At 34.7% G+C, this 23,633-nt stretch overlaps 1 protein-coding gene across 3 annotated transcripts in view; it reads right to left on the reverse strand.

The window, feature by feature from the left end:
* The window catches only part of DSEL (dermatan sulfate epimerase like), a 90,048-nt gene that overhangs the window by 33,285 nt on the left and 33,130 nt on the right, over positions 1 to 23,633 (reverse strand). The window contains exon 3 of one of the 3 annotated variants that reach the window (XM_041739665.1): positions 22,286 to 23,156. The exons of 1 other annotated variant lie outside the window; for it this stretch is intronic. The gene's annotated coding sequence lies outside the window, so the exon portion shown is untranslated. Of the gene's footprint in view, positions 1 to 22,285; positions 23,157 to 23,633 lie in introns of those variants that run through there. One more of the 3 variants, XR_005985461.1, reaches the window with a different exon arrangement.

Below are 23,633 nucleotides of genomic sequence, written 5' to 3' on the forward strand. Positions count from 1 at the left end.
ATCTGTACCAGAAAATATAGGAAAGGAGCAAGTGACAAATTTTTGTGTATAGAAAGTGTGGGGAGAAATAAACCTGTAGACGCTAACTTTATTTTCTCTAGTTTACCAGAGCCACTCAAGTAATAGAATTTCCTAACAATCCAAAATATTTTCAATTTCTAACATGGATCTTCAATTTGAGGACTATTACCAAAAGAGTATTCCTTTCTTCTTTTTGATATAACCTGTAAAAATTTAATAAGCAGGATTTACTCTGCAAATAGAACTGCCAGATAAAATATATTAGAACTTCCTTTAATTTATCTGCACATAATCAGATTATAGCTGATCTAGGAATTAGAATGCTTACATTATGTATGAGACCAAAAAAATGAGCAAAAAATTACCCAGGATCCCAGAATCCCGGGGGGAAAAAGCTAATGGGCATAGATAGAATAATTGGAACGGAACGCCATAAGAATCCAGATTGATTCTTCTTAGATTAATGTAAATCTTTATTTTTGTATGAATATAAGGAGGTTTATATTATTCTCTTAGGGCATTAACTCAAGGCCCACATCAAAGACCCAATGTCTATGAAAACTGATCCTTGATCCAATAGCCAAAATTTCCACTTCTTGCTTCAGAGCAATTAGAATCCTCCGCTAAATTAGTCAAAGCATTTTCATGTCTACTACTAGGATCATCTTTAATTCCAAATCTTGTATATTTAATGAATTTTGTGGCTATTGAAAAATGCACAACTTTTTTTTAATTAATTATAAATGATTATATTTTTTCTCATATTACCATTCACTTATGTAATACTTTTAATCAAGCAACTCTATAAATCTTATACAAAGAAAAATATCATGATCGTGATTTTGTAGAGAAAGATGTGTTTGTCAGCACGCCAGCATAGGTGTTTCTTCATAGTAATTATCTTAAAAATAAAATGAGTTGATACCAACCTCGCTACACATATTTAGACTCTTGTAGAATTCAATTCCTAACCGGGAACAAAATGGGTTTGAATGGTCAAAAGTTGGCCCTTTCTACAGTATGTCAATTTGCTATAAATAAAAGAATAAGTATAAACACTAAAAGTAAACATATTTGCGGTAATAATTATGTGATGATGTCTTTTGTCAGTAATGTAAAGGTCAATAACAAAAAAGAGAATGTGGAGTTGAGACACAATATTTTGAGCATATTATCATGCTAAATAGGCTACTCTGGCCAAGTAAAACTACTATGCTCACAAAGGCTAACCCCCACCCCCACCCCACTGCCCAAAAAAAGATTTTATGTTTCCTAGCTGGGACATTCAACTGCATCTACCCTGTGAGAGAGGTACATAGTTTACTGTGACAGTTGTTTATGAACTATGAAAAGATTTATCACTCTCTCAAAAACTTTATTGTCCTATCACTCCCGATACTGCCAAAAAGTGGAAAAAAAATAAATGTTTAAACTAAAATTAGCTAACTGATCAGATACTATTGAATTTTCATGGCCTAAATTGCTACCCTTAGCTCATGTGACCCTGTGGCCTTGCCTTTTGGGTGTTCATAGATTGATCATCTATTCATAAGTCAGTCAAAAGCAGGCCCCTGCAATAGAAATATTGCCAGTCATATTGGATTCCAATAACTTAAATTTTGATCTTATTAATCATTGTAGAGGGATAATCAAATATAATTGGTCCTAATATTAACAGGTAGAGGTTGCTTTTCCTCAAAAATCACCGAACCAGCCCCTCACATTACCTAAGACCAGATGAACCAATATCCTGGAGAAAACACCAAAGAGAGATTACCTTCAAACCTTCTGGAAAAGGCCTTATCAATGACTCCTGTCTCCAATACAGAAGTTAAATAATGAGAAATTGTTCCTTGGATACCTATTTCTCAACCACACATCCAACAAGAATTGGAAGTTGCACCTACTCCACATCTTAAACTTGTTTGGTGAAGTTTCAGAAGCAATCGGTGTGCATAGAAATGAACTACTAACACAAGATATTTGGAAAATGCATAGGAGTACCACATAGAGGTTCCCCCAAACCACTGGAAAAGTATTCTCTATGCTGCACTCTCGTTTGCTGTACAGTAAAATATATATATACACCTTTAGTCATACATTTCCTCTTAACTGTGTTTTAAGATTATATACCTCTGACTTTGCCTTTTTTTCACATTATTACTAAAAATTCCTTCCTTAGCTGTAAGCCTTACTAGAGAAAATCACTATAGTAATTTCACTTTACTGAGCTATTTGAAGTGCCAGTATTAAAAATAATATAAAGTTTCACTAACTTTGCCAATAATATTTCTGCGTTAACACCCATTCTTGTTCTGCATAAAGGGAATACACTGATTCTTGGGCTGTAGCAATGACCGTCATGATGACATCAAGAAACCATATATTACAGCTCCTAAAGTTAATTGCATCTCTTTGGTAGCTTCTGGATTATCTATGTGGACAATTATATTCTTCAATGCCAACTCAGGATTCAGAAAAGTTGTTTTGTGGAGCTAGTAGCTTGACCCCTCCAGCACTCCAAGGAACTCAAAGGGATGAAAACTTTTTTAAGTGAAATAAACAATACTTGGTAGAAACGATTTCTAAGAATATCAATTTTATACATAGTAATGACCATGGTATATCAAAAATTTAAAAGGAAAAGGAGATATGTGAATGAGTACAAAACTGATAACCAACTGTTTCTTTGTTTCTTAACTTAAAAGTATTATTTGTGAAGTTAATAAAACTTAACTAAAAAAAAATAAAATAAAAAAAAACTTAACTATGCTATTTTTTTAATATTGGTGCCTAGCAATAGCTCAGGAAAGTGAAATTACTAGAATCATCTCTGAGGATGGGAAGAATGAATTTGTTTTTCTTTTTTTTTTTTTTTTTAAGATTTTATTTATTTAACAGAGTGAGAGAGCACAACAGGGGAACTGGCAGGCAGAGGTAGAGGGAGCAGCAAATTCCCCACTGAGCGGAGAGCATGATGCTTGATGCCATGAACCCAGGATCATGACCTGAGCTGAAGGCAGATGCTTAACCAACTGAGCCACCCAGGTGCCCAAGAGCTTGTTTTTCTAAATTTTTAAGAATATATTAACACTCATAGATCAAGTGCTCCATAGACCAGATCTGATTCTAGGGGCTTAGGATATAGAAATCTTCCATCCATATCAAAGACTGTATTTTTAGTAAATGGGAATCCCTTGACTTCTAATTACCTACCAGATCTTTTAACTCATCAGAGCACCTGGCTGTGTCCTGAAGCCTGCGGATCGATGTGAGATTCTTTAAAGTCCATTATTTGCCCTAAAATGGATTTTTCTTATCCTTTTTATATAACCCTTATCTAGGTGGGCTCCTAAGTTACCAAATAAAACTTTGCCTCTGGCCTTGTGTTAGAGTTTTAAAAGTTGTTTTTGTGGGAACAAAATGAAGTCATCACAAGGAAGAATGTACAAGTTTTACAGAGAACCAAAATGTCACTGGGAAAAGAAAATTGTTTAATTACTTCCTATCAAATTTGATAGTTTAAATACTTAAATGGCAGATGCTATTTTAATGTATGCTAACGTTTTCTCCTGGTATAGTTTGCTGATAATGATTTTTAAGCGTGGGAAATAAAAGGCAATTAAAATGAAAGAAAGTTTAGTTATCCTTGTGGAAGGATTTCACTGCTACTAGTTTCACATGAAATTTCCTCTAGATAGTGTTAAATTTTTAAAGTAGAAAATGATTGCTAATAAACTATAATATCCTTCTACATGTTTTATAACAAGAAAGAGCTTTAAAGGAGCAGAAGGGTCACCATTTCAATGGTATCAATTATACATTCATGACCATCAATGCATGTTAAAAATTGAATTGTGACATTCACTGTAGGGCTTCATGGAAATATGAGCAACTCAGATATAAAGGCTCAGAAATCACTGACTGCATCATGATTACCTATAAAATAAAGGTTAAAGAAATGTAAAAGAGATTGTTTCTCTTTTTCTTCTATGGAAAATGCCTTTAAATATCTTTGATATGGTTTGCAATTTATTTTGTCCTTTAATAAAACTCAGTAATATATTTTAAAATTTGAAGTATGCCACATGGCCAAAAATCTTTGATTCTTCCCAGGCCCAGCAACATGGCAAGAACTTTTTTTTTCTTTCAAAAGGTACTCAACTCTACTGTGGATGGCACCTTCTAAATCAAAACTCTCATGATCCATGCTGTGATTTATTCCATTGGGTCTTACTATGTGTGGCATCTTTCCCCATGATTGATAGTGTCAGTAACATGGGGTATACCATCTGGTCCAAGCTACTGTGTAGCCCTGCTGTGGAGTATATCCAGGTCTTGTTCCACTGCAAGCCGGCAGCCTTTCACATCACCCATCATGTAGGTCGGGCACACATCTAAATAAATGTGAAACATGATGTCTCCAGAACTCAAAGAAGCCTATCATATAGTATGCTTCCCTTTTTTTATTGTGGAAAGTTCAAGACACAGTGTCCTGTCTTTACTCATCTTGGCTCAAATGATCAGGTCACTAAGTTTCATCATCATATATATTTTTTATTTTTTTATTTTTTATTTTTTTAAATTTATTTATTTATTCAGAGAGAGCGAGAGCGAGGCAGAGACACAGGCAGAGGGAGAAGCGGGCTCCATGCAGGGAGCCCGACGTGGGACTCCACCCGGGGTCTCCAGGACCACACCCCGGGCTGCAGGCAGTGCTAAACCGCTGCGCCACCGGGGCTGCCCAATATATATTTTTTAATTAACAGAACTCTTGGAAACATAATGCATTTATAGATTTCTTGACATGTTCCTTTCTGAAATTAAAAATAGTAAAATAATAAAAAAAATATATTTAAACCAAATATATAAATTTAAAAAGCTATAATAGTTTTTCAAATTCTAAATATTCTGTCTTTAGTCAGACTGTTAAGTTTAACCACTTTAACTTTCTTGAGGTCAATAGGTAACTGATAAATTTAATGTGTATTCATTCTTTCATCGACATGATTAAAGAAAATCAGAGAGAATTTAGAGATGATTAAAAAGCTTTATGCAAGAAACTTAGTATAAACTACAAAGCCTAAGGGATATTAAAACTTTGTATTGTGAAATTAGGCAATTAAAAACGAGATACATAATCTATCATTTATAAGGTTCTGCATTAAACTGATGATGATAAATGGTGCAAAATAAACAGAGAGGTATTGCTTCACCTTGTATCCTCTGGTGAACATGATTGCTTGATGGAGATTCTGAAAGTGATTGCAAGACACGAAATATTTGGATAATGTGGAATACATTTAATATATTAAATTCATTGATGGTTAATGCAAATACTAATATTTTTTTATTAAGAAAAACACGAAAAAGCAAGACTTTAGTAAGTCCAGTCTACTGGGCTTATACCATAATTAAGCAGAAATGGTATGAGAGTCATTTCAATTGACAGAATGATTTGTTCTGTATTGCAGTTAAGAAAAATGATTAAAGCTCTTTGATTCAGTTGGCAAAGAGATTTTGAAAGCTTTTCAAATTTATTCTACTGCTTTGTAAAACTCCATAGCTACTTCCTGTAATTGCCCACTAGATTTGCATACCAATATGAGAAAACAGTGAAAACTTTCAAGTTAAATCAACCCAACATTTTTAGTTCTAACCGTGATATATTTCCTACTGAACTTCAACATTGCTATTGATCACTCAATATCAATAACCATGTTGTTGCTGCCTATTTCTTAAGATAAAAATAGTCTTGTGTTTCAGCAGACTAGTTTCTTCCTCTTTTTTATCCTTTTCTCCTTCCTTCTTATAAATTACCTTGGATACATATTATTATTGACGATAACAATTCTTGTTTTACGACAAACTGTCATTATTAGTCCTCACATGGCCCTTCCTTCCTTCCTTCCTTCCTTCTTTCCTTTTCTGTCTTTCTCCTCCTCCTCTCACTCCTTTCTTCTCTTTTTTGTTCTTAAAATTAATATGTTGAATATCTGAAGCCCATGGCCTTGCCCAGTACTAGAACATTAACATTAAATTATGTCTGGTTTCCTCTTCTCTCTCATTCTTTTACTCCTTTACTATTTGAGGATTAACTCAAGAGAAGAGGTGGCAAACATAAAATACTAAATTTGAAAAAGTATCAGAAGAGAGAATATTAAGGGGGTGAAAGATGAGGGTGAGCTGGACAAATGAAGAGGAGGTCCAGTCAAAACAAAGAACGGAATGGACAGAGGAGACAGGAGAAGGCAGAGAAGGGTGCATCTCTTTTCTTCACATCCATTTCTCTCTGGGCAAGTACTGATCAGAGAGTGAGCCTGAGAAGTGAGAGCCGACAAGTGATTTAATTTTCTGGTCTGGGATGGCTCCTTTTAAAGATCTCTTCCAGCTGAGATAATATTACTCATTACTTTTAAATTTCTACACCTTGTGGGAGGGATTATTTGGTCTTATGTAACTAGCTAATATGAAAATATTAGTGAAAGAGAGGAGTTAAACCTTCCCCGAATGTCAGTCAGTCTGGCATTTGCTTGGCTCACCTAGAAATGATGATGATGATGTCTTTAAGGCTTTTCCTAACTTGAATTTTCTTTAGAATGGAATTTACTCTCAAAGTAATGGCCTGTAGTACTCAGCCAAGTTTAGAGAGATTTAAATTTAAAAACAATGTTTTTCTTTATTCATGAATATTGAATGAAACCAAGAGAAAAAATGTGTACCTCATTTTCTGCATTTCTCATTGATGATTATTGGTGTATGTTGGAAACAATTCATTGGCCTCTGTCTCTGAATGACATTGGTGGTATGGCATTCTTTATTTAAACTTGAAGCAAATCCCATACCTTTGCTTGTAAACACTCTGACCTTGGTTTTCATCATCTATTAACACATGACATAATTTACTTACATGGTCTATTGCTAATTTCCCAATCTTCTAGAGTAAAGGAAGAAATTTTGTCTGATTACTAATATATCCCAGGTATTTACAACTTCTCCCATGTAGTAGGTGTTCCCTTCAAATTTGTAGAATGAGTAAATGAATTCCATATAGAAACTATGTATATTTACCCTTTATATAATCTAATATTTTAATACACAATTTCTTTGGAACTTTTCCCATAAAAGAAATAATGTCCTCAATTAAGTTTTAAATAGTAGTTTTCCAACATTCCATTAACCAATTACTCATTAACACCCATTTGAGTAAAAAATCAGGCAGCAATTTGTATGATTAAATACAGATGCCTGTAATTGTTTAATTATTCATAAGTTCCAGTGTTTTTGACCACTACATTCCTTGTACTACTTTTATTATCTTAAAACTATATATAGATGTTCATTTTTATAACTGAATTTGCTCTGCAATCCAATATCTAATCATGCATTACTTTCTACTGCACAACAGAATCCTTTGAGACAGATAGGAGGAATGGAGACAGAGAGGGGAGAAAGAAGAGAAAAGAGGAGTAGCAGGCCTCTTTTATAAGCAACACAAAAAGCCATATAAATGAGATCAACAGTAGTATCCTTGCAGTAAATGACGGATACAAGTTTATAATCCTCATCCAAATACCTTGCAGTCAGATTGACTTCAGAAGTGCAAATGTTTCACCTTAGTAATGTAATCCAAAGCACATATTTTTACTGTGTTATAAGCCCAGGAAGGTTTAAGGTAGTTCCCTGCAATCAAGTGCATCAATGTATCTGCAGCAAAGTATACGATTACTCATTTTAAGTGGGATCAACATTCTATAATATGTAAAAGTACAAATGTAAGCACATCGTGTATGCATGATTTACAAGTACATAATCTATTACACTTTGTATACACACACACGCACACAAACACACCACACATATATATATAAATGATTGTTAATAATTTCTTACTATCTCTATGGATGCATATTGTTTTGTCAAAACATGTGCTATGAATAAACAGTTCAGTGAGGCCAAGAATACTAAATTAAAGGAGTGCCTGGGTGGCTCAGTGGGTTAAGCCTCTGCCTTGGGCTCAGGTCCTCATCCCAGGGTTTTGGGATCCAGCCCCCTCCCCACCCTCACCCAGGGCCATGGGCCATAAGTGGGCTCCCTGCTCAACAAAGCTGCCTTCTCCCTCTGCTCACTCACCCTGCCTGTGCTGTCTCTCTCTGTCAAATAAATAAAATCTTTAAAAAAAATGTTAAATTAAAAATTACAATGACCTGAATTGTTGAGAGCTACGAATCAGTTAAAGACCCTCAAGGATTTCTTTGTTTGTTTGTTTATTTATTTATTTGTACCCTCAAAATTTTAGAATGTATTTGGAAAAATACAATATGTAACTTAAGGTAACTAAACAAGATGGCCAGGAGACTGGCCTGGCTCTGATTGGGCCACCTAAGCAAACGGAAACCTAAGCCATCAGAGTCAAAGCCTCCAGAAAAGAAAATAAACATTAAGAATAACCAATCCCAAACACCCAGCTAGTCTTTCCCAAATAAGGCAAAGGTCTAAGATATGCCAGTTAGGTAGTGTCCTTACTTTGCTTCAGTTCATTTCTGTGAAAACCTCCCCTTCTGGCTCTGGTCCCTAGAGCGCCCCTCTTCATTTTCCATTTGGTGAATGGAAACACTGCCTATTTCAGTGTTTGCTAAAAAAACTACTCAAAAATTTTTATATCCCTCAGTTTACCTTCTAACATACATATGTAAAGATCAGTTTAAAAACAAAATGTATTATGGGATTAAATGCAAATAGTAATGATACAGATTATAAATGGTACTATTTTCTTAGAGGTTGATGTAGTAAATGGTTACAGTAGGATAATAAGGAAAATGTACAAAATGAACTGAATATATTGAGCAACAAAAGGAGAGGTGTTAAGACCAGGGCAAAGGGACCATTTGTTGACAGACTAGGTCCACATGCTGCATGTGGGAGAACCCAGACTTGTGCCCAGGCATGTTTATGTTACTATTTGATACAGTTGGGTCAAAAATACTCTGCCAAAAGGAGATTATTCGGAGATTTAATGCATAATTGTGTGTGAAAAAGACATTTTGATCCTTATTTCACACTAACTTCTCCCATTACAGCAGACTTTTGCTTCCCACAAAATTCATTTAATCTTGTTGCTTTTATGAAGATGTTAATTTTATAATTACAAAAGACCCAGTTATGAAGTTTTTCATTCCTCTTTCACCCAAATTCCATTACTAATCCACCAAATGTATTATTAATTAAAAGAGCATTAGCATAAAGATTGCAACAAAACAGCAAATCAGAAAATATGGATTACTTGAAACATTCATATGCTCAGAGAATGAGGATTTCTTTTCTAGATAATGAGAAGCAGGTAAGTCATGATTACATCTGATTACCTGACAGATCTTACAAAATCCCGTAACACTTCTCAGCCTACCATCTGCATCCCATAGGTAATCCTCTACTAGTTCATACCTAGTGTGTAATATTCAATATGTAAGTCAAATAGGTCTATAAAAATGTCATAAGGTTTTCATATGAATATTTCATATTGGAACATTTATCTTCAATACTAACAATACGGTTTCATATATTATTTTGGTTATTGTCTATTTTGAGCACAGGTGTTAAATAAAAATAAACACAGTTTCTGTTCTTCCATAGATTCAAAAAATTTATCAAAAAATTTATTTTTATGATACTTTAAAGAAATGCTCATAATCTTATCCAAACTTTATTTAGTTTCTTTATTTTGTTCTACTTTTTAATATCTTATTGGATATCTTGAATTTATATATTCATAAGAATGTATAAATTGTATTTACACAAGAATTGCCACATTGTATCAGAAAAACATTTAAATTTCAACAATTTGGAAGTGGGAACAGTGACCTGCCTTGTGAATAGAAAATACACTGACAGTTCCCCTGAAGCAATGCCCCTAAAAATGAGCACCAAAGCAATACTTCTCATCGAGTGACCCCACAAACTCTTGTAATGCAGAACAGAACACACACCCTGATACAGATATGACAGAGGACCTTTATGGGATCCCTGTGACACCCACATCTATTGCCACAAAATATGTGTTCATTTAAGAGTTTATTTCATTCATTTTCCAGCTTACTACAAGTTAATGCTATTGTCTTTTAAAGCACAGGCTTGGAATTATTTCAGCATTTTAACAGTTGAAAGAGCCATGTCAATGGGTACTCACTCTGTTCATCAGTGGTGTCCCTAAAGGAAAGGAGGTAAATTGGTGTGTAATACTCAGGGTGTATTTGAGTAGAGTGACAACGTGTCTTTTCTCCTGGCAACTCAAAAAGGATAGAAAGGAATATAAATACAGCTATTTAGGGACACCTGAGTGGCTCACCAGTTGAGCATCTGCCTTTGGCTCAGGGTGTGATCCTGGGGTCCTGGGATCAAGTCTCACATCAGGCTCCCTGCAGGGAACCTGCTTCTTCCTCTGCCTGTGTCTCTGCTTCTCTCTCTGTGTCTCTCATGAATAAATAAATAAATAAATAAATAAATAAATAAATAAATAATAAATAAATAAAATCTTTATTTTAATTTTTAAAATAATTTATTTTTATATTTATAACCTCTTTTATTTTTATAATTCTTTATAATTTTATAAAATATAAAATTATATTTTATAATATACATATTCATTCCCTGGCAAAACCAAATTTTCTCTTCCTTATAATATATCAAAATGTGCTTGGCATTAAAATGGCTGTGTTAGAATATCAAATACCCATAGGAAGTGTGAAGGGATAAGATCTAACAGGTAAGGTAGGTCAGAATCAAATAATATAAGTCCCTAAAGGTCATTGTAATTAATTCTATAGGACAAGAATCATTACTGAGATTTTTGTCAGGGGGATACTATGGTAGAAATGGTGTTTTGGGAAGATTAACTTAATCCACGGTTAAATGGTAAAACAGAGAGTTTAAAAAATCAGAGAGAGTTTAAAGGGTAGTTTAAAAGAGTGTATAAAAAAAGAGTTTGGTTAATAACTTTTTCAAAGATCAGAAACAGAGGGTTAGGAGAATCATCATATGTTAGTGATGTAGAATAGCAAGCATTATGAAATATAAAGTTCCAGTTTGTTTTTCCTCAGATAAAAAAAATTCAAATATGGTCACCAGGGCTGGTACAATTAGTTGCACAATATTCTTGCCAGGAACCTTGGTTCACAAGGAGCATCATAGGTACCATCTAACAACAGAGGAAAATATTTTCTTTTGATATTTCTTTTTTAAAATTTTATTTATTAATTAGAGGCACACAGAGAGAGGAGCAGAGACATAGGTAGAGGGAGAAGCAGGCTCTCCACAAGGGGCCCGATGTGGGACTCAATCCCAGGACCCTGGGATCACGCCCTGAGCCAAAGCAGACGCTCAACCACTGAACCACCCAGGGGTCCCTCTCCTGATATTTCTGCTTCATTCATAAGAGCTATCTCACATGACCACAATGACTGTATTGGCCTCTTGGCACCTGTCAGATGGTCAGTGGCAAGTACCAGCAGGAAACTGAGAGACTGGGATACTCATTTCTTCTGGGTGGGCTCCAGTCTGTCAGTGATGAGTCCTTCCTGCCAAGGCCACCGCTCATGTCAAGTGTCTATCCTGCAGTGTCAGCTCCCACTGAGATCTGTGGCCATCACTACCCCTTCTGGTCCCATCCGTTTCTCTCACCAATTTCCCTTAACTCTTTGCAAGTAGTTCCTTTATTTCTTTAGTTAATCCTTTTGTGACTTATACTTGTTTTCCTGCAGAAACCCAGGCCAATGTATAGAAAAAGCAAATAATTTTGAATACAAAATTGTCTCACTAAAATTGGGGAAAAAGAAGTCAAGGGATGTTGAGTAGGAAGTTAGCAAATAAGAAATCAGTTGGTTGATACAAAATTAAGAAAACTCCTGAATTGCATGAAAAATATGACCTAAAAAAATTTTAAGCAACCAGTAGATTATTCTGATGTGAAAGTGAATGATGGGTTTTGTGATTTTTAAGGATTTAGACATAAGAGGGATCACAAAACACACCATTGATGTTTTCATCCTTTAAAAAATACTTAAAAGTATGCTCTTATCAAATGGACATATGGTGGGCTTTGAAATCAATTAAAATAGGTGTGATTGAAAACAACTCCAGGAAAATAGGATTTCTAAACATCATAAAGTGTCATTTTTTTCTGTAAAAATACATACTGTTCAAATAATAATTCAAAAACAATAATTAAGATTTCATATTTGAAATTATGGTGACAGGATGGAGAAATGAGAGGAATGTTGCTTTTGAAGGATTTTTTAGAAGTTAAGTACTACACTGTTTATCACAGATGGCTGGAATAATCTCACTTTTGAAGCAGATAATTGATAAATAATAAAAAAGAATCACTTTGAAAAAGTAAAAGACAACCACAGTAGAATTTGAAACAGAATATATACCCTCTGAAACACTGAGGACACAAAATATAATGGAAAGAAAGTGTCTACATCAAAGGACAAAACCCTGGGAAACATATAGAAAGAAAATGTAGGTTACAAACCTGTGACAAATAGTCCAGTTATAACCATAGTTGTAAATAAAATAAACCATCTAATCAAACAACAGGGACAAACAAGAAACTCTGACCCTGATGGGGTCAAACCAAATCCTCATTAATGAGACTCCTTAAACCAAGTGACGCTAAGATGCAGAAGGAACATCATAGGCAAATCATATCAGGTAAATGCAAATAAAGTTCAAGGAAAAAATCATTACATGTTAAAAAATAAATAGCCATTCCCAATAAGTAGACTTCATAATATAATCAAATCTATACTGGAAATCTGTTAAAAATGAAGCTGAAAGAAATCTATGAATTCAAAACTGTCAAAAATGTAAAGTAAGCCTTGACATAAATTCAGAAGTTGTAGGAAATAAATGGACTCTGTCATGTAGATTAACATGTAAAGCACTATACAAGTCTGAATACTAATTTTATGCTATATGGATTATGTCTGTAATATAGAAGAATATATTTGTGTTAATAAAATATACTTTTGAGCTTTAATAACAGGAGGCTGAAAGGAAATGCCTGTACTAAATAATCTGTACTTTTCTTAGAGTTCCAAAGATTGAATCATTTTTTTTTTTCTGCTGCATTCCCAAATTGGTGCATCACTTGGCAAGTTACTTCCTGGATGCAGGTGAATATTTCTTCTTTTTTCCCTTTCTTTTGAAACTCCATTATGTCTCTCAGGCCACTTAGCAACATCTGAAAAGTGATCACTTCAGTGGCTCCTCATAGAATGTACTTTTGTGTCTTATCTCTTGTATTATATTCTGAACAACTGCCAGCACATTACAAGACTCTTTCCTTGTAGTGTTTTGTCATTTTAGGTATCTAGTCTTGGCTGAAAATCCAAGAGGTCAAAACTCTTAACATTGAGGAATTTATAAAACTCGAGGTAAAAGTTAATTCCCAAAGCTCTCATGAGAAGCAAGCACAACAGTTATGTCTTGATATACAGGTCATACACAGATCAATGGAATAGAGTAGAGAGCACAGAACTAAATCCACACTTACATGGTCAATTAAGTTGAGTTTATTTTTAATTAGCTGACCAGGTTTTTATTGACCCAAATTGTCCGCTAAGTAAGATACATTAGAAAAACTATTGAAACCTTAACAAAAATTCTTTTGTAAAAATGTGCATTTTTATTATCCGCAACACTTCCCTCACCACCCACCACAATTTCCTATTTCTTACCTTTGCTTGCAATATTAGGATGAAAATATGCTAGAACAATGTATCTAAGGGTGGCAATTACTGTAAACCATTAGAATAGTGTAGTCTACTATAAGAAAATCCAATAATAATAATACAAAAGTGTATGTGTTTAAATTATGTATTATTATGACTATTGAAAATATATTACTTATTACATCATATAATTCATTTTCCTCATGTGATTCCCCCTTCTGTTTGTATCTATTTCTAAAATATTAAAAATGCAATAGATTAGTAAAGTACTTTTTTTAATACAAAACATGGAAAGTATAAAAAGGAATGATAAAGTCAACTGTACTGAAATTCAAAATTTTGTGTTTATGAAATATCACCATAAATAGTATGAAAACACTAGACAAAAACTCAGAGAAGTTATTTATAATCCTTAAACTGATACAAGGTTCATATACAAGATGTATAAGGCACTTTCATACCTCAATAGGAATAAGACAACAAAATTGTCCATAGTCTTAAAGAGGTTTTTCACAAAAGACTAAACCCAGACAACCCATGAACACATGAAAGGAAAGATGGTTAAATATCTCATCAGGAAAGTCCAAATTAAACACATAATGAGATTAATTCAATATTCTTCAGTTTGGCAAATACAAAAAAGTCTAGCAATATCAGGTATTGTGAGGAAATGGAACAAGACATGATCTTTAAGACATACTTTGTTGCTGATGAGAATACAAATTACTGCATGTACTTTGGATAAACAGTCTTGTATTTTCTGGTATAGTTGAATATGTTTAATGCCCTACAATCCAGATATTGCATGCCTATATATATGCCCTAGAGAAATTCCATACAGTCCACAGGGAAACATGTTAAATAATAGTAATAATAAGATCAACAATGACAAAATTGCAAGTAATTCTTGTATAAGGCTTACAGAAGCTAATTTTAAGGGCATTATAAAAGTCACAGTCCTCAAAGTAATCTTATGAAATAGGAAGTGATATATTACTCATTATTAATAAGAATGCATATGTGGAAAAATGGAGAAAATAAAATAAGATAAAGTAAAATAAAATAATTAGAGAAAAAAGAGGAAAAATTTAGCACAAATCAAGATGATGTTTATATCTTTAATGGTCAGTATGTGTGTGTTTTAGAGTGGTGGTGTAATGAGGCATCAAACATACTGCAGCATCTTATATTTCATTCTAGGCGGTGGCTACACATATTTGCTATTTTATGGCTTAAAATATATAATGAATGTTTATGTTATACATGTTTTGACATAAAAATATGTAACATATTTCGAGAAGAAAAGATGAACAAGCAAGCACCTGGGAAAGCTCAGGTATGAATTCAAGGTAGAAAACGTGCATCACGGAAAAAATTCATCTTTTTTTTAAATTCATCTTTGATTAGGATAAATAAAGCTACCCTAAGGAATTAGTTGCCAGGGAGAGGCTCAACTTCTCTTAAGCTTGGACTACCTCCAATGCTAGACTAACTTCTCATTTGACTAACAGAATTTTAATAATACTTACTTTTTGACAGTGTTGTTAACTCTCTACAATTACCTGACACACCAGTATATTGTGTCTAGTATTTCTAAGGAGAGATTTTTTACTTCTTTCTATAATTTTAAAAATAATCTCTCTCATCATTATTTGAGAAGGTTGCCTGCCTACTTGTTGAGTTGTAACCTCCTCAGGAGTCCTTAGAAAGCCATTAATTATGTCAGAAGTAGGTGGATTCAACACTCATCACATCAGCAGATATTTCTTCTCTGTAATTTTGCTGATAATAATCACTCGAACACAAGCAATCACCCAGTGGTCTCAACATTCAGAAGAAACTAAACCCAAGAATGTGTCTGTGGTACCAAACAGTGTCAGTAACACCAGCTGTTGTGACAAACACTCCCCCAGATCAGTCGTTTTTCTAGCTTGTGCCACAGACAGGTGCAAGTCTGTAGCTCTCCCCAAGGGACAGGGATTTGGTATTTTTTCCATTTTGTGGATCTGCCATTTTGAAGTTCTTCACTTACAGTTACAAGGATAAGAAAAGAGAAAGAGAAAACAGGCCATTTTAGGGGTCAGGTGATTATTTCTCTCTATACTTAATAGTCCAAAACCCACCCAGTCACAAGTCACATTGCTCACACTTTATTCTAAAGGAAATTGAGGATGCTGGGATCTGTATTATATATATATATATATATATATATATATATATATATATATATAATTTGTATTTAAATATAAATTATATAAATTATTTATATTATTATATATAAATTTATAAATTTCATTTAAATATATATATATAATATATATATAAACTGACCCCAAACTCTTACTAGTAAGTTAAACAACTCTAGAGCAGAGGCAGATGCACAAATATGCATCTCTTCAACTCTAGAAATTTAATTGTCTTAAAGTCTCAAAAAAAATACCTTTACAAAAAAGTCTAATCCTTAATAAATTACTATATGTGATTTTTATTTGATTTGCTCAACCACAAATGTAGAAAAATTAAGAATCAATCCAGAGAAGTAATAGTTAGATTTCAAGAGAAATACAATTATCATTTTAGGAGTTACCAGATATGAGTTAAGTGAATTATAATGTATTTATTTCATTGTAAAAAGGCTAGCACTTTGACTTGTGGTTATATACTAGATATCTGATGATGTATGTGACTACTCATGCTAAAGAGTATTCCAAAACTTATAAACAAACAAATTCCAATAGCTCAGAAGACTCAACTTCTTCAGAAATGTAATGCAGTACAAACCTTGGCCAAAATTTAATTCACTACTACCAGTACACCAGAGGCACTTACTGAGCTCATGAAAAACAAAACAAAACAAACAAACAAAAAAAAACAACAAAAAAAAACCTTCAAGAACTATATAAATTCAGTGCCTAAGACATAGTATTTTAACATAAGCAAACACTGATTATACTGGTGATTTGAAATCCTCATTACAGATGCCTTCATCAAGCATCAAAATTGCTTAACCTAGTTCAAATTACTACCATGGTTTCCACTTTTCCCTTCAAAATGTCACTCCCAAAGAGCAGAGGAAAGCAGATGTTGACTGGGAGGAGGGAGTATAAGGGAATGCTTTCTGCATGTGCTCTACGAAGTTTGATTTTACTGTTGGGTGCTACCAGATGGTGCTCCTTTCTGGAAAAAAAAGTTTGGAGGAGCAATAGAAACCACAACCAATGAGCGGATTAGGTGGGGAAAGTGGACCATAAGTTGCATGTTTACATAAATACAGCTGGCATGAAATAAATTATTTTCTCTGTCCATCAAAACTGTCCTGCTCCATGATCATTATTATCCTAGAGGAAAATTGCCATGCTTTTACGCACTTGCCTTGAAGAGAGGGAAAAAGAAATAAGCACACATTAAAAAATAAAATACAAATATATTGTATTACCTAAATGTGCATCGACCTACACTAAATTTTTAGATATTCAGAAATAGAACCAATCAGAAAAAAATATATATTTATGGAAAAGAAAGAGAGAATGGGTATGCTGGATGTCCAAAAGTGATTTGGTCCTTGAATAAAGACTAAGTCTTGAAAAGATGTAAAGTATTCTGTCCTTAAAATTAATAATATTAAGCTTTGGGATCCCTGGGTGGCGCAGCGGTTTGGCGCCTGCCTTTGGCCCAGGGCGCGATCCTGGAGATCCGAGATCGAATCCCACGTCGGGCTCCCGGTGCATGGAGCCTGCTTCTCCCTCTGACTGTGTCTCTGCCTCTCTCTCTCTCTCTCTCTGTGACTATCATAAATAAATAAAAAATAAAAAAAATAATAATATTAAGCTTTAATAGTGACTCTGGGGTGGCTTAGTGGTTGAGCATCTGCTTTTGGCTCACGGTGTGATCCCAGAGTTCCAGGATCGAGTCCCACACTGGGCTTCCTGCATGGACCCTGCTTGTCTCTCTATATCTCTGCCTCTTTCTGTGTGTCTCTCATGAATAAATAAAATCTTTTAAAAAAATATTAGGCTTTAACTTAACATTTTATGTTTTTACTTTCTAAGTGACTTAGACTGGCTCTCCTTCATAATTTCCCCAAATATGTGTACACGGAACCTGCCATTTTTTCCTAAGAGAACCAGAACTGGCAAAATTATGTTTAAAAAATAGTATAACAGCAATTGTTTTATTGAAGTGCACAGCAAAAAAAAAATTAATGTACATATTGAAAAAGATAATTTGTGGACTTCATTAAAATTGTAAAAGTAAATATTTTCAAACACATGGAAACTCACACCCCACATATTTAATGTGTCCTTTGTGTGAGTCTTGCTTACAATAAAACTAAGTAGTAGATCCCAGTATTCTCACTTTATAGATGAGGAAAGTATAGCTCAGAGTAGTTAAGTAACTTCCCCAAGTCACACTCCAAATAAATAAACCAAATATTGCATTTGAGGAATGCCTAAATCCTAAGATCCAGATCTTTCCTCTACACAGTGCGGCTCAAATATTATCTACACTGACACGAATTGCATCATTCTGCTTAACCACTATTATAGCTCCTCCTGTATCCACGTAGCTTCCCACTAGGTGATGAATTTTTTGTCTTCCTGAAAATATGGGTCTAGGCCATAGCATCTCGATCAATATTTCAATGATGTGTATTAAAAAAACAAAGCCCCATGTTGTACTGGGGAGGATCTTTGTACCAGATCAACTTGGCCTTCTATCCCTGCCTAGCATCCATTGGCTTTATGACATGGTATAAGTTAGTTAGATTTTCAGGGACACTTTCTTAGTTTTTGAAAACAGAATAACAATATATACTTGACTGAACATATGGAGCTTAAGTCATCTAATGTATGCAAAACATCATGCACATAATTGTACCATGAGCGTAACTTTAGTGCTGTGATCCGCAGAGCCAGAAAGAGACCTCAAGTGTGCAAAACTACTTAGATAAAGATGAAAATATCTAAGAATTTTTGGGAGTCTGGGTGGCTCAGTTGGTTAAGCAACTACTGGGACCCTGCATCTGCAGGGTCCTGGGATCAAGCCCCACAGTGGGCTCTCTGTTCAGTGGAGAGCCTGCTTCTCCATCTCCCTCTGCCTACTGCTCCCTCTGCTTGTGCTCTCTCTGTTGAGTAAATAATTTTTTTGAGTAAATAATTTTAAAAAAAAAGAGGGATCTCTGGGTGGCGCAGCGGTTTAGCGCCTGCCTTTGGCCCAGGGCGCGATCCTGGAGACCCGGATCGAATCCCACGTCGGGCTCCCGGTGCATGGAGCCTGCTTCTCTCTCTGCCTCTCTCTCTCTCTCTCTCTCTGTGTGTGTGTGTGACTATCATAAAAAAAAAAAAAAAAAAAAGTAAAAAAAAAACGAATTCTTGTCTGGTTGCACCTAAGTAATACTATATCCAAAAACAATTCAATGCGATTATAATATAGATTATGGCTGAAAATACAATTTAAAGTATCTGAGGGAATATAATTACACTATAAAGGTAACGGATAGAATGAGATATTGAGTTGAATTTAAAGCTAAAGTGAAGCATTTTTATGATGTGTCACTCTAATGAAACAATGGTAATCTATAACTAAAATGATTGAGGTTAGTAGTTTTCCATGCATAAATTTTTCTCTTAGAAGAAAAACCACACTACTAAAAAAATAATGTTAGATAAATATATTAGTTTCTTTTTATCTGTGTCCTATCACACTATGAATATTTGACTGCCTCATATTATTCACAAACTAGGTAGATGAGTGCTCAATAACTATAAAAATCCATAAACAGTAAATATAATATAAATTTCAAAGTTTGCTTCTTAGAGGATAGAGACTGTGTGTTTCATGATTATTTTCATGGCCCCTATATCTGAATTAATTAATATAAAATGACATTATAAATTATTTTCTCTGCTGACCCTGATGTGAAGTGTCAGTTCTGAAGTTAGCTGATGTTGCCTTCTGTTTGGCATGCAAAAGAGACTGGAATTTTGAGTTCTCTGGCACCCAGGAAGAAGGAAGATAGAAGAAGTTTTCTGTCAGGAGACAACAGCTGGGGGCCAAAAAAGCATCTCTTATTCATTTTCAACCTATTGCTAATTACTCTGTACCATGCTAAAATTCTCCTGAAGTAAACCCAAAAAGTCAAGAAAATATTACATTACATTATGATCCTTCATTAACGGTGCACAAGAATATTGAGGGAAGATTCTGTCCAAGTTTAGGACAAATCAACCAGAAAAAAAAATGTCAAGCTGTGGACGTGCAGATAAGATTAGTAACTATTACCAAGAGAAGGCAGGAGAGGTGAGATCTCTCCTCACAAGGATCCTTAAAAGTGGAAAAGGCTGACAGACGGAGAAGTAGAGAGATGGTAGGGAGAAAAAGACATAACCCAATGTTGATGGCTTTGAAGATGAAGAAGTGGGGATATGAGCCAAAGAATAATATGGGAGGCCTCTAGAAGCCTGGAAATACAAGAAAACAGATTCTCCCCTAGACCTTCCAGAATGACATAGAGCTACCGCCTTTATTTTAGCCCAGTGAGACTCATTTCATACTTCTAAATAATTGAAAAAGACAGTAAGTCGGTGTTGTTTTAAGACACCAGATTTATGGTCACACATTACGGGAGCGATAATAACCTTCTACATACATGTATGATCAAAATTCTATGAAAGCACAGAAAAGGAAGTACCTAGTTCTGCTTAGATGCTTAATAAATATTGGCCAGAATCAACAGCCATTCATAAGCAGACATTTTCTATTATTTAAGGCATGAATATGCAATTATAATCTTCCTATCTTATCACATATTAAAAGATTTAAATTCAAGTGGCAACAATTTATACATGGCTAATTTGAATAACTCATGTAGCCTCTGGTTTTCAGCATGAAATGATTTTATGAATAAACTACATGAAAATAAAAGCAATTTGAGCACATCTTTAAAAAAATGTTTAAATAAACATTATGATTTAACAACTTCTACCAAGCACTGTCAAAAGAAGCAAGAAACATGAACACTTTTTAATACCAGATGTGAAGTAGTTCCTCCTAGCGTGAAGTCTAAATACATTAGTGACTCAGCGCTGTGACAGCCAGCACCCTGGAGATTATCTCTTTTAAGTGCAGAAACAGACTGAGAAAATTAATGATATGTTTGTGAGAGATTCAACCTAAATGTCTGCATAGAAATACAAGAATAATTTTTCCTTGCAGATAGTCATATTGTCAATTGGTTAAGATAATATAATAAGGATGCTATTTTACTTTTGAATCCCCTGTTCAATATCGCCAACTGATCAGGGCACCAAACGCAGTTTTGCCCTGTACCAGAATTTTTGAATTTTTAAAATCACCTTAATATTTCCATGCCTGGAAGGAAACGCACACACACACACACACACACACAGACACACACACACACTAACTTCAATAAATATTGATTCTGCAAATTTGTGAAAAATGATCACCAAACCCAAATTTAATAGAATATTTTGAATGTTATTTTCACACATTAGAAAAAACATAAAATTCATTTCTTTTATTGAATTCTAATTTAAAATATACAAGACTAATATTTGGAACTCACTACTGAAGGATTGAAGATAAATTTTAACAATACAAAATCACTGGGGTGTCTAGGTGGCTCAGTCGATGAGCATTAGAGATTCTCTCTCTCCCACCCCACTGCCCCTCCCCTTTACCCCCTATACCCATGGGTACTCTCTCTCACTCTCACTCTTTCAAAAAAATACAAAATCACTTTATGTTAGATAAAAACAAATTATGTGAGATTATTGATTTACCTAAAATCTTTTTTTTTTTCAGTCCTTTCTGGGTACCTTTCTAAAACTGACTTTTCTCCTTTGAGTGCTATGAAATAAAAAGACAGAGGTTAAGATAGACATTAACTTCTATGAGTGACATTGTCATTTCTCCAAGCAAAATGCAAGTTCTTCTATCACATTAAAAAACATTATTGATATACATGAAACTGATTTAAAATGTGTTCATGGGAGTTTAGTATGGAGAGTGCAACTTCACTCAGAGTCTTGATCAAGGTTGGAGAACAACAAAAATATACAACTGTAATATTTCCAGTACTAATTGCCTTCATCCATGATTTCAGTGAATTGATAGGCATTGTCTTTTGCAATCCTCTTTTTTTTATATTGCGTGTTTCGTCTTATTATTGGAATGTGCTTTTATATCTGTTAGGTCTAATAATAAAATTGTTTCATTTCTCTTTATAGTTCATTTTTCTAGCAACCTCATTTTTTAAAATTTCATATCTCATTGCATTTTACAAAAATGTAGATCATGGACCGTTGGAAAATGAAAAGCAAACTGTCCCATACCACAGATGGATTGAGAAATACTAGTGTAAAAGCCATTCCATATTAAAGATAAGGGAAAATAGCCATAGAAAGATTAATAGTTTTTCACAGGGGAAAAAAAAAAAAGAACTTGTAGCTAGAAGCCCAAAGAATGTTAATAAATATCAAACTACAAAGTGGAGTAGTCTTTAGAGAAGTCCCACAGTGAGTTGGCAATGAGCCCTGTCTTGTTAAAAATTTAATTAATAACCAGGAGGAAGACAGATAAGGGCATGGCTCTAAGATTTGTAGATGGCAGCAAGCCGGGAGTGATAACTAAAGCATTAGAAATAAAATTAAGAGAAAAAAAAATGGTTTTGGCCATCTGGTATACTGTGTAGAAACCCAGACAAAGTTTTATAGTAATGTAATGGAAGTCTGGTACTTTTCAAAACTTGGTGGTGTCATTTCAGAAAAAAAGGGAAACCTTAAAAAATAAAACCAACAACAAAGCCCTATATATTTAAATTGGACTTACATGGACATTGTGATTAGCAGCACAGGGTTTGAAAACTTCTAAGAGAAAGACCAGATTTGCAAAATAGAAGGTTAATGGGTATTCTATATCACTACTCTCCTGGCTCAAAGAAAATCTTCAAACTATATTTTTATTTCTGCCTTTGTGGGATGTAAAGGATATTCCTTCCCAACCCAATCAGCTCTCAATTTGTTCAAGTCCTGAACCTCCTGGCCTGGGGCTGCAGGTGTGTCCCAGACCTTCAGCGGCCTTCTTCCCATCAAGAAGGGCCATGGGGGTTCCAGGTGCAAGAGGAGAGCAGGGCAGCATGTTTGGGGCACAGAGGAGAGCCTGTCTGGGTGAACATGATGCTCGACAGATGACAGGCTGACTCTGGATGTCGGCTGCTCTCCAGGAGGACGGCGAGAGTGACAGCTTGGTGCCCCATCCTCTTCCACACTCTCCCCTCCTGTGACTGAAGGTGGGTCAGCCTTCAACACACCTGAGCTCGGTTCTCCATTCTTGCCTCTTGAACCCTCCACCTCTTCTCTTCCTTTTCCTTTCCCCTCTCTGTCAGGGAACAAAACAGGAATCCTATTGAGGACACTTGGCACAGGTGTGCAGCCTCGTGAGTATGCGTTGCAACCGGAGGGGAGTGAAGCCACGCACCTGCTATGTTTCTTAGCTTTTCCATATAACCAATTTTTCTTTTTCAGAGAAATGTCTCGACTATGTTAGTACTCCTAATAATTCAAAATCTCACTATTAAAACATCTGTTATATTATGAAATGCATATATACGACATTTACTTGTCTTACAGGGCTTTGAAGAAATTTGGGGGCCACAGTAGGAAACCCCAAGTAATCCTCTCCCATGACTTCATTTCCCCATTTCCTAAATGTGGATATAATAGCTTCACACTGCGTTTTTATATCCATATTTTGTCCTTTATTCAGATGTGGTGGTTCAAGCGCCCTAAATTGACCTCCACCTCTGAGGGGTTGCCCCAAATTCGGAAAGTGGGGTAGATGGTGGCTTTGTGCATG

The sequence above is a fragment of the Vulpes lagopus genome, chromosome 24, assembly GCF_018345385.1.
Source record: "Vulpes lagopus strain Blue_001 chromosome 24, ASM1834538v1, whole genome shotgun sequence".
NCBI classification, from domain to species: Eukaryota; Metazoa; Chordata; class Mammalia; order Carnivora; family Canidae; genus Vulpes; species Vulpes lagopus.